Consider the following 6,000-nt stretch of genomic DNA (forward strand, 5'->3'; position numbering starts at 1 on the left):
AGCCAGGAGGTGGGAGTTGGCCAGACTCCTCCCCTTCTCTTCCTTATCTTTTCTCCCTGGCTAGCTTCTCCTCCCCCAGGACTTGAGCTCCCTGGGGTCAGTGCTCCCACCAGCTGGAGAAGGGAGGCGGTCCTATCATAACAACCCAAGTCAAGGCCGAGTCTCTGATTGTCTGCACTGGGGAGGCTCCCTCCTCCCTCCTTCCTTCCCCCCAGGTCCCCTCAGGATGGGGTCACAGATGTGTTTATCTTGTTGGAGGAGACGGGAAGGGGTGGTGGGAAGCAGGCTGGAAGTTAGTTGAAGGATAGGATATGGAGGGCCCATGGTGCCCTGTCTTCGACACCTAGGACAAGAGGGTTGCATTTTGGTCCTCGTGATGTTCAAATAAAAATCCAGTTGGGACCAGATGGAGGAGAGATCATTAGATATAAGTTCTCTTTCTGCTCTAAAAGTCTGTGACAACCAGCTAGAAGCCTGCGGGGAAAGGTTGTTGGCTGGGGTGAGTCTGACTGTCTCCCTGTCTCGTCTTTGGACTTCTAATTACATAAGCCTGGTACTGACCCAGAAAGAAAGGGTGGCTGCTAATACTCTCTAGACTGTCACATTACACCAGAGGCATGCCAGCCTGAAAAAAATCTGTGAGTCTGAGGCATCAGGTTCCATGAAATGAAAATATCCGAGCCACATCTCTAAGAAAACAGATTTCTATACTCCTCAGACCAACTGAATGGTAAGGAGAGACGCAGGCCCCTCCTCCTCACCCAGCCACATGCCCTTCTTTCCCCCACTGGTAGCCAAGGGGTCCTTGGAGCAAGTCAAACAGGGAGACTGGACGCATGCCCCAAAAGCGAGACAGATGAGGATATGGTTGGAGTGGAGCACCTGGGATTTACAACAGCACAGTGAAAGCCAAAACCTGGCCAGATCAGGGTGTTTGGGGATGAACATGCTCCCTGGACAAAAATAACCAAAATCCTAAACACTCCAACCAGACATCAGGAGGTTTCAAAACTACAATATGGTGGCACGTCATTTTATGGAGAATGGAGTGATAAATCTACGACCCTAAAATAATCCTGAAAAACCCCGAGGAAAGCAAGAGTTTGAGAAGCCAGCTTTGTGGCTGGATTAGGGGTAGGCAAACTACCACCCACCAGCCGAGTCTGGTCCCCTGCCTGTCTTTGTAAATGAAGTTTTCTTGAAACACAGCCACACTCAACCATTTATATATAGTCTATGGCTGCTTTGCTCCACAACAGACTCAAATAGTTGTGACAGAGACCACATGATATGGTCTGTAAAGCCTAAAATATTTAATGTCTGCCCTTTACAGAAAAAGCTTGCTGACTCTGGGGCTAGAAACACAGCATCCCAAAGCAGAAGGTGAAGTCCCAGCTCATCTGGTTCCATCAGAGAGCCACAAGTTCTCTGAGTATGTCCATCTCCACACCCAAAGATATCAGAGCATGGGACACAGATCCTCCTTGGCTGAGGCAGGAAGGGTCATACTGCATCTCGAACCCATTTATAATTCAGTCGGCAATAAAGATATGTTGAGGGACCTGTTCTTAGCCTTTGGGATATACCAGTGAATGAAACAGGCTTGTGTCTCCCGGAGCCTATACTCCTGCTTCTAGCTTATAACTCCATCCTAAGGCAATTGTCCACAACCGGATTCTGAGGTCTCTACGACTCACAAGTATTAGTGAGGTTGGACCCTAATATGGCCTATAACAGAACTCTTTGGCCCTTTTTCTTGCGGTAAACTTGATTATTGGTCATTAGAGGACAATTATCCTTTGATCTCCCAGGGGAGTTTAGGCTTGGCCATATGACTTGCATCGGCCAATGAAATGTGAGCAGAAGTGACAGGTGTCACTTCCAGAAAGAAGTTTTAAGGATCTGTGAGTGATTCATCACATTAGTCTCTCTTCCCTCTGCTATGAAATGGTCAGAGTCCCAGATCAAAAAGTCCCAACGTCTGTCCATCAGCCCAGGAGTGAAAAACACTGAGCAGACCTACAGAAACACACCACAGACACGTGGTACAAATGAAAAATAACCTTTGTTATCGCAAGCCACCAAGATTTTGTGGTCATTACCACAGCATGACCGCTCAAACCCTGACTTCATTCTTGCACACTAGATGTGTCCCAGTAAAGTTGACTGCATGTTTTTCCTCTAGTTCTCCACTGACTCTCATTGGGGAAATGATCATCTGATTCCAGTGGATGACACTGAATGATGACATTACATTCTCTAGACTGCAGAGCCCTCCCCATAAGACTTTTCATTTTGCTTGATTTTTACACTAACAACATCCAATGCTTCTTTTTGTGACTTCTGGAGGACAATGTCTTGTGGATCTGGGTTGTACCATGACAGTTTTTTTAGTAGGTGGGGCCATCTAACTCACAGGTTTTTTTTTTTAATTTAATGTTTATTTATTTAAGAGAGAGAGAGACAGAGACAGAGACAGAGAGAGAGAGAGAGAGAGCATGCGTGGGGGAGGGGCAGTGAGAGAGGGAGACCTTACAGAATCTGAAGCAGGCTCCAGGCTCTGAGCTGTCAGCACAGAGCCCAATGCAGGGTTCGAACTCGTGAACAGCTAGATCATGACCTGAGCTGAAGTTGACTGCTTAACCAACTGAGCCACCCGGGTGCCCCTAACTCACACTTTTGCATCCTAGCCTGAAAATTCTAGGTGAGTCCACTGGATGTATAAAAAACACATTCATGTCTTGATCTGCCAGTCTTGTTGGTTCAGAATCATATACATCAGATTTGTTTGTGCCTCGGATCTACACACCTGTGCCCAGGCGACTTTCCTCTTCCACACCCTATACTCTAAAGTTCACAGTATTTCATGTTGGCCCCTTTGCCCCATTTCTGCATGAGAAGCAATTCTCCTCTGTGGCCAACCATTCTTGTTCTTTGAAACATGCTCCTGTTTTCTGGTCAGAAACATTTGTCTTCTGGGCTTCTGCATACCTTTCCTCTGACTCTGTCACTGCCCTGGCCAGCCCAGGACAGGCTGCAGGTGCCGGTTGCAGTTCCTGAAGCCAGAACCCCCAAGTTGGAAAAATTGGTGTGCTTGTGGGCAAATCTCAGAGTCTTTACCAAGGCCAGGATTGGGGCTGCCGCCTGTGCAGTTTGTCAGGAAGGAGCCTGAGACCTGAGTCGGTGTAGGAGACGGGTACTGACCTTTGGGGCTGGCAGACCCACAGAGCCCCTGGCAGAGCAAGGTGGAAAGCCATGGGTGTGCCTCGTAGGTAGGACAGATGAGGAAAGAAATAGATTATTGCGATGCCAGCAAAGTACCAGAAGATCTGGTCTCCTCCTAGCCCAGAGCTCCTCCCCTCAGGGAGACACAGAAAGAGGGGTCCCCCCCTTCCTTGCCTTCCTGGGAACCCAGGTAAGCCAGGTGTGAGGGCAGACGTCTGGGAAGGACAGGGGGCAGGACCAAGGGAGAGGAGGCAGGGCTGCTCAGAAGAACACCCCTCCAGATCCTTGCCCCTGTTCTCACCCTGCTCCAAATCCCAGTACAGGTGCTCAGTCCCAGAAACAGGAAGGAGAAATGGGAAGGTCAGGGTTAAGGCCCTCCTGGAAATATATGGGGTTGAGGCAGCTGAAACTCCTCCATTCTCCCCCTGTTCCTGACTAATAGATGCGAAAGCCCTTTCTAAACTGTGAAACGCCAAAGTGTGAAGCCCTGTGCGGCCATTATTTATTATTATTCTCTCTCCCTCGTACCCCAGGGGTCAGCCCATGTTCTGTCAGCCCCAGGGCTCAGCTTCTTCTTGAGGACACAGGGCTTGGCCACACCGCCAGGCTTGCAGGAAGCCCTGCAGTCCGTGGCATTCTGAGTTCTTGTCTCCCTGTACCCTCCTGGCCTGGAGGTTCATCCTTTGGTTCTGCTCACCCAAGTCCCCATCTCCTGAAGCCACATCTCATCCATGCTTCTCCCGTGCCCCGTCCCATCCAGCTGGAGGTCAGTGGAGGCCCACCAGGTCTGAACCCCACACGGACATAAAGAGAGGGGCCATGCGAGGGATCCCAGGGATGGTTCTCAACAAAGCTCTGGAGTCAGTCAACTGTCTTCCTTGTCCCAGCGTCCCTTCTTTAGGCCCCAGCCCTTTCTCTCCAGGCTACTATCTTCTCTGGCTGTCCCCAGCACTGAGCCCCGCTGCCCTCCCACACTGTAGAGCCCACTTTCCTCAGGCAGGACCCCAAACTCCAGCCCTTTATGGGATTCCTCAAAACCTGCCAGTCCTGGGGCGCCTGGGTGGCTCAGTTGGTTAAACGTCCGACTTTGGCTCAGGTCATGATCTCATGAGGTTCATGAGTTCGAGCCCCAAGTCAGGTTCTGCTCTGATAGTTCAGAGCCTGGAGCCTGCTTCGGATTCTGTGTCTCTGTCTCTCTCTGCCCCTCCCCCACTCGTGCTCTGTTTCTCTCTCTCTCTCTGTCTCTCTCTCTCCCTCAAAAATAAATAAACATTAAAACAAAACAAAAAATCACCTGCCAGTCCTGTGATCCATCCTCTCAAGCTCGGCTCCCCTGCTCGGGGCAGACACCTAACTACCACAGGGCCTCTGTAGATGCTTCATACGTATCCAGCATCATGCTAAGTTATGTGTGGCTCCCAAATGAAATGCAATTCTCACCTTCAAGGGAGTTCGAGAAATGAGCACCTACCTGGAGAAAGAGAGTCATTCAAGGCCTCTGAGGCCACGAGTGGAGCCCTATGTTCTATTCGTGAAGGTCTGTGCAGTTCTGTGGAGGTCAGACGTGGGGCCCAGTCCTTCATGGAAGGTGAATTTCATCTGGGCAGAGAGGACGGGTAGGCCTTGCTGCCCTAACACATTCCAGAGAGATGAAACTCTACTCTGTTTGGGAAAGACTTCCAGGGCTGAAGTTTTCATGGCAGCCCAACAACCAGATAGGGCTCTTTGGGCTCTACCAGATAGGGCTGCCTGCTGCCACCTAAGTTCGCTGCTCAGCTCCAGGAGATGGACAACAGCTGGTCACCAGCCTCAGGGCCATCACCCTTGGTGGACAAGAAGACAGGTGGTGGAGGAGTGTTGGCTGCTGAGCTGAGGAAACCAGCCCAGATGGGCCTTTCGGGAAAGGGCTGAGTGAATGGTCATCTGATATCTGCCTCTGGTTTCTGTGACTGACAGACAATTAACCACTGCACCAACAAGGGAGTGGGAGGTGTTTGGGGTTCTGCTGGAGACAAGAGAGTCCCAAGTGTTCTGGGTTAGTGAGGATGGTTAGGAATGAAAACATGGCCAAGTCATGGGAGGAGGTGGCCCCCACGGTCCCAGAACCATTGAGTTGAAGTTTCCAAACTGAGGAGGCTGCAAAATGAGTGTGGTTCTTTCGTGGCTGGCAGGCATGGGCCAACCCAGCATGACTGATGGCCAGGCTGATTTAAGAGGGAGGGTGGCCCTGGGAGGCTGGTTGCTCATCGCCCCAGGACCTGAGAGAAACACAGAAAGAGCCAAGCTCCTCGTCATGCAGAGACTTCACGCGACCATCCCCTAAGCCATGACAATTCTGTAAAATGGGTCAGACATGTAACCCTCACTACAGACGTGTGCAAACCTCAGGAGGCCCGTGATTTCCCTAGAGTCACACAGCAAGAAGTGGCCCAGAAGCCCCCACATGGATCTCCTCCTCCATCACTACCACACGACCTCCCCTAATCCACACAAGCTCTCCATGAGGACAGTCACTTTTATGATCTGCATTTCACACATGAGGACACTGAGGCTCAAAGAGGTCAAGGGCCTTCCCCCAGGTTATGCAAGGAGCAAGGGAGTAAGGTCAGGATTGAACCCCTGGCTTTCCAACTTCAGAAGAGCCCACACTTGTAATCACCAGTCCTTGCTGCCTCCCTTCCCATCTCCCACATAAGGAGCAGAGAAACGGCTTATTTTTTCCAAAAAGAGGCCCCTTCTCTGAGGGTATTGTGATCTGTAATATGAAAATGCACT

Source organism: Lynx canadensis, chromosome B3, assembly GCF_007474595.2.
Source record: "Lynx canadensis isolate LIC74 chromosome B3, mLynCan4.pri.v2, whole genome shotgun sequence".
Classification (NCBI taxonomy): domain Eukaryota; kingdom Metazoa; phylum Chordata; class Mammalia; order Carnivora; family Felidae; genus Lynx; species Lynx canadensis.